Genomic DNA, 10,669 nt, shown 5'->3' with positions numbered 1-10,669 from the left:
AAAAACCCCAAAACCCTTTAACAGAAATCCCATGAAAGTAACATATGACAAATGAGGAGATAGTAATATGATATATAGTAATATACTATATTATAGTATAGTAATATGATATATATGACGTCTCACATGGTCATCTAGAGCCCTGCACTATTGCAAAGGACTAATCAGTACACGTTCAAGCCTTTTCTGATTAAATGAAAAATCTGGATATCAGCTTTTTTAAAAGGCAAGCTTTCATAAATTATAGCATTAAAGGTTACTGTGATTTGTAATAACCGACTTTATAGTCTTAATCTATTTATTAAAACAACATTTGAGTTGCCAGATTATGAAAAATGGCTTTGCTGATTTAGCTTCCTAATAAAGGGCAATGAGTTTTTCACTTTCTAATAAATCATCAGGTGTGCAGGTGTAAAAGCTTAAGGCTCAGGTGCAGTTACATTATATACAGGCATAACTGAACCTTCACCCAGGGCGATTCTAGCACTTTCAACACCTCAGACAATAAGAAGATTAGGTTTGCCCCCCCCACCTCTCATAACAGTGTCTGTAAATAAGTCCATTTACAGACACTCAAAACCTTTTAGGTAATTCTATGTATTTGGCTGTAGCCTCAAACAAAAAAGTTGAGAAGATGTTAAATATATATTAATTTGAGCATTTAAGTATTTTGAGATAAAGTTGAATTTATTCAACAGATACATATTATTCCAGTAACAGATTAAACAATTTATATAAATAAGATAAACTCTGACAGCTCTACATAGAATATCTCTACATTTTATTCTAAATAAAAGAGTACTAGAGTTCACTGACAAACACTCCATGAGTAAAAATATACTTCTTTCCAAAACACTGCACCACATTTTATGTATAAGCACAAACCAGTGTAATTCTAGTCCCAAGCCCAGATAAACAGGGAGGATTGCATCAGGAAGGACATATTACATAAAAACTTTGCAAAATCAGGATGCAGATTATCAACAGTGTTATTTCCATTCTGAATCAATCAGGATCTGAGTTAACAACAGCTCTGTCTGGTGCTGTTGGCCAAGAGAGTGCTGGTGAAAACTGTGCTACTGTTGACCAAAGACAAAAAATGAGGAGAGGGGGAAGGTGTGTTTGGAGGCAGTGAGAGGAAAGGTAAGGCAGAAGTGAGGAGGTGAGATTAAGGTCTTTAAATATAGGGACAATTGGTAAAAGGAGAAAGCTGGCTGATATGATGGGAGGACGGAAGGTAGATATATTGTCTCTGCAGGAGACCAGATGGAAAGGAAATAAGGCCAGGAGTGCTGGAGGTGGATTCAGTGGTTCTACAATGATGTAGACAAGAAGAGAAATGAATTATGGGTGATCTTTAAGGAAACGTATGTGAAGAGTGTTGTGGACAGGAAGAGAGTGTCAGAGTTTGAAGCTGGAAATCTAAGGGACACTCAGTGTTGTTACTGCGTATGCCTCACAGGTTCGGTGACAGTTAGAAGAGAAATAGGAATTCATGTCGAGGAGAGAGCAGTGATTGGAGTAGATTTCAGTGGACAAGTAAATGAAGAGAACAGAGGTGATGAGGAGATGATGATGATGTTAGGGAGAGAAATGCAGAAGGAAAGATGGTAGCTGTGGAAATGGCTGTAATGAACAGATACATGAAGAGGCGCAAGGAACCAAGGATGACCTATAAGAGTGAAAAAAGGTGGTACAAATGGAAGAAAGTTAATAAATCAGGAAGTACAGAGGATTAGTGAAGAGGAAGTGAGGGAAGCTATGAAGAGGATGAAGAGTGGAAAGGTGGCTGGTCCAGATGACATGGCTGTTGAGGTATGTTTAGAAGAGAGAGCAGTGAACCTCTTAACCAGATTGTTTAACACAATCTTAGAGAGTAATAGGATTTCAATGGAATCGATGGGAAGGTGCTGGTACTGATTTTCAAGATCAAAGGTGATGTGTAGAGCTGCAGTGACTACAGAGGGATACAACTGATGAGCCATACCATGAAAATATGGGAAATCAGCGAGCAGCAGTATGGTTTAATGCGGAGAAACAGCACTACAGTTGTGATGTTGAGAGTGTTGATGGGGTGTAGAAAAGGTCAGACGGACTTTCACTGTGACTTTGTGGATCTATAAAAAAGCATATGATGAGAGGAACTAGGGTACTATATGAGGAAGTCAGGAGTGGCAGAAAAATATGTGAGGGTGGTTCAGGACATAAATGAGGACAGTGAGACAGTGGTGAGGTGTGTGGTGCTGCACGAGTGACACGTGAGTTTAAGGTGTGAGCGGGATTACATCAAGAATCGGCTTTGAGCCCTTTCTTGTTTGCGATGGACAGGTTGACAGATGAGGTCAGGCAGGTGTCTCCATAGACTTTGATATTTGATGACACTGTGATTTTTAGTGAGAGTAAAGTGGAAGAGAAACTAGGTGTTGTTTTGAGAGAAGAGGAAAGACTGCAAAGCAAGATAGAATATATGAATGTGAATGAGAGGTAGGCAGATGGAACAGTGAAGATGCAAGAAGTAAAGATACTGAAGGTGGACAAGTTCAAATACCTACGAGCATCAGGGGTGATTTGTCACGGCAGCAATGGTGAGAAGGAACGTTTACAAAAACTAGTTTTTGCATGGTTTGGAGACAGCGGCAGTAAGAAAAAGACAGGAGGCCGAGCTGGAGGTGGAAGAGATGAAGATGTTAAGATTTACATTGGGAGTGAGCGCTATCGAAAAGACAGAAATTAGTACATCAGAGGGACAGGACAGCTCAGGTTGTGCGGTTCGGAGACAAAGTTAGAGTGGCAAGAATGAGATGGTGTGAACATGTGCAGAGGAGGGACAGTGGACATATTAGACAAAGGATGCTGAATGAAGAAGAAGGACACAGAGTGTTGGTGGGACAAAAGAGGATGCTAGGGGCAAGAAGACAGACAGATGATCTGCTGTGGCAACCCAAAAAAAGAGCAGCTGGAAGAAGAAGATGATGATGAAGAAAGCACTGCGTTTAGCATTCATGTTCAGAACTACACAGTAGTCTAAGGAACAAAACATGTGATCAGATTAAAAAAATTCATTACAAGAAATAAGTGTGCAGAAAAAATACAAAAGTGGAAAAAATGAATTTATCACACAGAAAAAATGTGTTTGTCATTGTTTAGCTTTATTTAATATGCAGACTTTCTGTTCAGGTGGATCAGTGTCCTGCTCCTGCTCTCTTTGTTCTCACCTGTTTTCACACATGCACTGCAGCTCACAACAGGATCACTAAATGTGTCAAAACAAATGTCCGACACATTGATCAACAGTCTATGCAAGATCCTGTTGCACAAATTTGCTCCACTGTGCACAGTGCAAGTCGTAGTATGATGAATTCCCCTTTTCTCTTTGTATACCACAGAAGACACAGAGAATAGCTAAAATGGATGAATGCTATTTCCGTGTTTAAATAAAAAACACTTCATTAGAGGAGTAGAGAACACTCTTAAGGACATTGGTCTACAATTTAGATATGCCTTCATAAATACAGTGTTTACAGCAAGGTGCAAAGTATTGGTTTCACTCAAGCACTCAAAGGCCAGATTAAACTTTGCTTGAAAACATCTAAAAGATTTTGAACAAAAAGAAATATTTGAAATGATGAACTGAAGTTCAACTTGCCAGAATGATAGGATAAGGAAAGCATGGTGAGCCGCTGGTGGGAAGTAAAGAAGTACAAATCATTAGTTAGTGTCCTTAAGTTGAATTTTCAGGTATGTGTACTTTACTTGAGTACTTTTTTTTTTTTAAAGTGGGCTGAAAGGAGCGCAGATGTCCTTAACCTAGGAGGAGGAAGCATGAGTGAAGTGACATTTTTTTAATTGGCAGGCAATTTCAAATTCAGCTCGACAAACATCAGCAAACACAAACTCTTTGTGTGCAGCTTATCACACAGTGTGTTGCTAGCTAAAGGTCCAGCTGCTGTATTTCACAGGAAGACAAAAGAAAAAGAGCTAACTTCACTCAGAGATGGAGAAAGATAAAGACAGGAGAGGGAGAACAGAGGTTAGATTTAAAGGTACGGACTGCTCAGTGGAGCTTGATAAATTGCAGATTTAAAGATTACATGTAATGTCATCATTTTAATCCCGCATTGGATTTGTATATGATGCGTTTTGGTAAATTTATTTATCAAAAAAAAAAGTTTTTTCATATTGTGAAACCTGCAAAACAAACTAACTTTGCATTATTGAAATGTTGCATGAAAATACTGGTAGCTTTGTGCAGGATAAATAGATTAGCTTGCAGTACTGTGGTGAATTCACAGTAGCTTTGCGTGTGACTCTGTGGTGCACAGTGGCTGTGGTGCTCATGGTCAAAGTTCAAGTGTACCAGAGATTAATTTGCATTTAAGCTTAGATTCATAAACTAAATTCCATTTTTATATCAACTGTGTACTGTCTAGTATAATGACAGTACAAACTGCATAGTCTCCGTGTAGGGGATGGACATCAGCCATGATAGCTTGTGAAACTTTATACATCTTGTTAAATTCAGTTGTGTAAATCTACAGCAGGTCAGCTGATCACAGCCTGTACATTAAGAAAATCTACTAAGGCTTTGTTAATAGAATTGTCCTTCGAAGAGCTTTTTACTTTCATACTTTGAGTACATTTCACAGCCTGTACTTTTTCACTTTACTTGAGTAAAGAATTTTCTTCAGTACTTCAGCTTTTACTGGAGTACTTTTTAACACAGGTATCTGTATTTCTACTTAAGTACAGAAAGTCTGTACTTTTGCAACCTCTGGTGGCCGCCTAGTCTAAAATAAACAAGAGAGGGAGAAGGCTGTAGCATCTCCCTAAATGTTGGTAAGATGAACTAATGGAAACAAAATCAAAAACAGGACAGATGGAAACTCTCAACTCAACCCATAATTAATAAACAGAACTACAAAAGCAGCAGAAGGATAAAGTCGGTGCTGATGGAGATAAGGGAGGAAAAGAGTGGGTCCAAGACTGGCATGCACATGTGTTGAGCCTTCTGCAATCAGTCAGCTCTAAGAATAAATCAGAAAGGAGAGCACGTTTGTGAGAATGACAAGAAGACAATAACAGGCTCGTGTATGGTCCCACACACGCATGTAACACAACCCAAGACTTTCTCAGGGCAGAGAAATGGGATATTCTTCAGTGACCATTCAAGTCATGAGCAGCAACTGAAGGTAGCTTCAGTAGACCTATCAGGATACAACGCTTGTTGATGTCCATGGGTTCAGCATGTAGGTCACTGACTATAAAGGCTCAACAATCATTATATTAGAAGTGTGCCACAAGGCTATGTATAAAAATGGTTGTAATTCAGAAACAGTTAATGCAATATTTTTCTAATACCCCTTGAATTAAAGCACTTGAATCACATATTGATTGTCTGATCTAAAGCGGGCAAAATAGTTAAATAAATGTTTCAATGTCTGAAAACAAAGGGACATTTCTGTGAATATGAAGAAAAATAATGTTTTGATTTAAAATGTAAGACTTATGACTTACAAATTTTTTGCAGTTTTTTTCAATTAAATTCACTTTAGTTCAATTCATTTTTTATATCAGTTTTTATTCACTTATACTGTATGATGTGGTTCACTCAGACACAGCTATAATGTTTGGACAAACACCCAGTTCTACAGATGCACATATACATAAAGCAAATGCATGCCAAACAGAATTAGGCAGATGCCCACTGATAATTAATATTGAAAAGCAAGCACTCAGATTGGTATAATCACCTTAAAACTACTCCCACCCCCCAGACATCCTCCATTAAAAGCCCTCCAAACCTTAGTGTAGAGCCCATAAAAAAAAACCCTCTTATATGAGCAGGCCCTGTGCCTGATTTTCCATGCTGTAGTACACTGTCACCTGTCGTATAATAGCGCTGCTTTCCAAAACAATGTAAACTAAATTATAATGCCATGAAAAAAAGCTAAGTGGCAGAAACCACAAATTTGCAAAACTTAAATAAATGAAAAATTAATAAAAAAAAAAAAGACAAAAATTAAGGTCACCCAAAAGAAAATATAACTGCACAAAGGGAAAGGCTGAGACAGCAATATAATGAAACAAATTGAACTAAGCAGTTCCAGCTAAGAGCTAAGAGACCTCTCGATATTAAAATAAAAAAGAGAGAGAGAAAAAGGAGATAGGGTATTGCTGTCGACCACGCGGAAACACTGGGAGATATGCAAGATTATGTACTGTATAAAATCAACATATATTCTTTATGTAACTTATGTTGTAGTATATTAGTAATTACATTGTCATTATTTTACATTACTTACAGTATATATATGCTTTGGTATCATTGTTTATATAAACTTTGAAACCAATTAAGTCTTTTTAGTTGAACAGGTATAAAATCAAACACATGAATTCTTCATTATTCATCATTCTTTTTTTTTCTTTTTTTTTTTTTTTTCTTTTTTTTAACCTGTCCCGTTTGGTTCTTTTGCCATCAGAATTATTGTCTAAAGGCGAAGAAAGATGCCCAACGGATTTACTTTACCAAATGGACCATCCCAGCCTTGCCGTAATGGTCCATTTGATTCAACTTTTTATTGTTTATTTTATTTTCACTTGCTGAATACGGGACAGACTTGACTGGAGGAGAGAACGTGGAGAAAGAAAGAGGGAAAGAAAAAAACCTGAGAAGAGGGACGGGGAAAAAGGGCAAAAAACAAAAACCAACAGAATAAGCAGACAAAAAATACATATATCGATCACCTGGATCACCTGTTGAGAAAGAAAAAAGAAAGCAAGCAGAAGAAAACGAGAGTAATAAACAAGATCACAATGATATATGGGAATATGACAGTAAATACTAAATATTAAACATTATTGTGCAGCACGTGAGATCGACAGCGCACAGTGTGCTTTGAGGTAGGAGCCAAAAAGGGTGTAGTTTGTGTGTGTGATCACCCGTGTGTGCACCTGTGAGCATGAACGCGCTTGTTTTTAAAAGGTTCCTTCATGTAATGATCTGCTAGAGGGTGTGGGGGGCCACTGCCCCGACCTCCAGGGCATGAAGCAGGTATGGAGGAGATCAAGACTCCAGACATCCAGAGGCCCCCAGAACACAAGAGACCAAGGAAGACCAACAGAGGGGCAGCCGCGCCACTATCCCAGAAAGAGCAGCAGTATGTGCTATCAGCAACAGTTTTTAAGTCCTTTAAAAACTGTTGCTTAAAACTAAACAGCTTCAAACAGTTAAAGCTGTTTAACTTTGACTGTCAAGCCTATTTAGAATAAACTAGAATAAATAAAATAGTATTTTTAATATTTTAATATTTAATTACAAATGATAGCGAGAAAGATGCTCTCTGATGCTCTGTTTTTTCATAGTTACACATTAAAAATTCCTTGCAAAGGACTGGACTCTACTGATTTGAGGAGAATGATTACATTATTTCTATTATTTATTTTATCTATTTCTATTAGTTTGGCAATTGAAATGTTGTTCTAAATAATTCCTTAAATTTGATCAAGAAGGCGCTAATAAATAATTATCTGTAACTTTGTAATGGTAAAGCAGAACACAAAGCAGCTGGAGTTCAGCAACAGACAAGAGTCCTTATTGTGGGACAAATGTCAAAGAATGGCAGCATTTATTGTAGATGAGGAGCATCATAATTGAGTTACATAATTATTGAGGCCACTGTCCATCTTTCAGCTAATAGTGCTCTAATTTAAATGCTGCACTACTGATTGTTTTCACTCTTACAAATCACTTTTTCCAGGTAAGAAAAGCATCCATTAACCAATTTTAGTTGTCAGCTTCAGTCCTGTTTACCGACTTTGTAACTTTGTTCTGAAACACACACACACACACACACACACACAGCTTATTCCAAGTTCCCATATCTGCATTTTTGTTTCTTCACTAGGCTGTGTGCACTAGTGCAACATGCTATTTGCAGCAAATGAAAGCTGAACCATGAGTGAAAAGAAAGTCCCAATGTCCCAAATACAAAGTCTATGAATTACACTGAAACCGCCCAAAATACAAAAAGCAAAAACAAACAAGCAAACAATGAAAAGAAACTAAACAAACAAGGAAGTAACAAACAAATCACAGTATAGAGCTGAGCTGCATGAGAGGGGAACATAACTGATGGATTGACAAAGGACACTGGGAAAAATGGACTATATATGCACAGAGTGTGCATATATAGACCAGACACAGGCGGGGGAAACCATCAGGACAATCACAAAGAATTTAAACTGAAACAAATTATGAGAGAAAGACAACTTTAAAATTAAGCAAACAACAGATACTAACTAGAAATAAGAAGACTCTCACTAGACATGACAGAGACAGTGAAACAGGCACTAACAGAAAGATGAGACAGAGAGAGAAAGAGAAGTATTGAGGTAGATAAAAGAAAATATTAATAAAAAGTGAAGCTGTAACCCAAAACAGAGGAATGCAAAACTGAAACTCATCACTAGAATAACCAGTAAATAAAGACTAAATTCCATCAGAAGAGTTAACCCACTAGAATTAAAAAGGAAAAAAGCAGACTCAGCCTGACAATAAATCGAAATTTAGAGTACTAGAACAGGAGTGAACAGAACAGAAGGAATTTAATAACATAAACCCCCAAATTCCAGAGGAACTCAAAAAAACATGACAAGCCCATTTAAAATAGGCGACATTATGTGAAATATAGATAAGAGGAGAATTGAATGATTTTCAAACCTCATAAACCTGTATTTTATTCAGAATAGAACATAAAAAACAGTAAAATGTCTACGTTTAAACATGTAACACATTTCCTGAAATATATTAACTCAGTTTGAATTTGAGAGCAGTAACACATCTCAAAAAGTTGGGTGTAGACAACAGAAGACTGGAAAAATAAGCGGTACTAAAAAAGAAACAAGTGGAGAAACAGTTTGCAACTAATCAGGTTCATTAGATCAATAACTGACTGGGTAGGGGAAAAAAGCATATTAGAGAAGCTCTGCCCATGCTTATCCAAAAGGAAAGACGGGCCAAGGTTCACCTGCATCTACAAACTCTGGAACACTTTCAGAATAACGTTCTTCAACATAAAATTTTGAAGTCTTGAAATATCTTAGCATTTACTTTACATAATATCATCAAAAGTTTCTGAGAATCTGGAGAAATCTCTGTGCGTAAGGCAAGGTTGAAGATCAATAAATGATCCCTGTGATCTTTGTGTCTTCAGGCGGTCCTGTATTAAAAACCAGCACGATTATGTCATGGGAATCACTGCAGGGGCTCAGGAACTCTTCCAGAAATCCTTGTTTTATGGACACAGTTCATCCATAAATCCAGGTTAAAGCTCTATCATGCAATCAATAAGCCATATATGATCCATAAATTGTCTCAGTCAAAGCTCATTTAAAATAATTTATATTAAATATATTTCAATAATTTAAAATACGTGAAATGGAAAATGTGTTCAGACAAATTCTTTTTGCAAACATGAATGCCACGCACTTGAGCAGAGGGACCATTGGGCTTGCTCAGGTAAAAAGCTTACATCTCTGATGGTATAAATGTGCATTAGTGCTTATGGAACTGTCAAGTTTCACATCTAGAAAGGCACAATCAATGCTGACAGGCATATAGAGATTTTAGAGCAACATGTGCTCCCATCCAGATCACATCTGCATGCACTTGTTAAAATAGCATGGCTTTGAAGTTGAAGAGTTGGGGTACTGCACTGCAGTTCAGACGTTTCTCCAACTGAAAACATTTGTCACATTATAAAATGAAAACCATGACAGAGATGACCCAGGACTATTGAGCAGCTAGGATCTTATATCAGACAAAAATGGGACAACATCCATCTCGTTACAGTCTATCAGCTCAGGCCCCTCAGACCCCAGACTGTTGTTAAAAGGAGAGGGGATGCGACACAGTGGTAAGCATGGCTCTGTCCCAACTTTTTAGAGATGTCACTGCCATTAAATTCAAAATGAAATAATATTTATCTTAAATTGTACATTTTCTAAGTGTAAACATTTGATATGTTTTCTGTGTTCTATTGTGAATAAAATATCCATATATGAAATTTGCATTCTGTTTTATTTACATTTTATTTTACTTAGCAGCTTAATTGGACTTGGGGCTATACTTTACAGTTTAAATTAACATGTTATATTGAGAGCCTATGATGACTTGAATATGCTGCAGTGTCAAAGAATAGGCACCTGTAGGCTAAATATAGAAAGTGTTCTCCTCAAATAGCCCAATTATGTAGGAATGCTGACTAGTTTTACTTTTTATGCTATCATCTTGGTAGAAGTTACAACTTGAATAAAATAAATAAATTCTTGTCTTCTTTTTCTTGCAACCTTTTCAGGGTCTCTATAGTGGATCACCTGCCTCCATGTCACCCTATCCTTTGCATCCTGTTCTGTCACACCAACCCTTTGCATGTCCTCCATCACTACATCCATGAATCTTCTCTGTGGTCTTCTTAAATGGTCCAAATACTTTTGCTGTAAGCGCTTTTAAAACAAACTTTAGTAGATATAGAGCGATGCTTACACTGTGATAAGTCGTCCAACAGATGGAGCTAAAGAACTACCATACGAAATCAGCTTAGCCGGCCTAGGAATATGGTGATGTCGAAGAGGTACACAGGAAATTTTCATTTGTTGTGTTTATTAGCCT

Source organism: Oreochromis aureus, linkage group 5 (assembly GCF_013358895.1).
Source record: "Oreochromis aureus strain Israel breed Guangdong linkage group 5, ZZ_aureus, whole genome shotgun sequence".
Taxonomy (NCBI): Eukaryota; Metazoa; Chordata; class Actinopteri; order Cichliformes; family Cichlidae; genus Oreochromis; species Oreochromis aureus.
Note: the sequence above shows the minus strand (reverse complement) of the source record.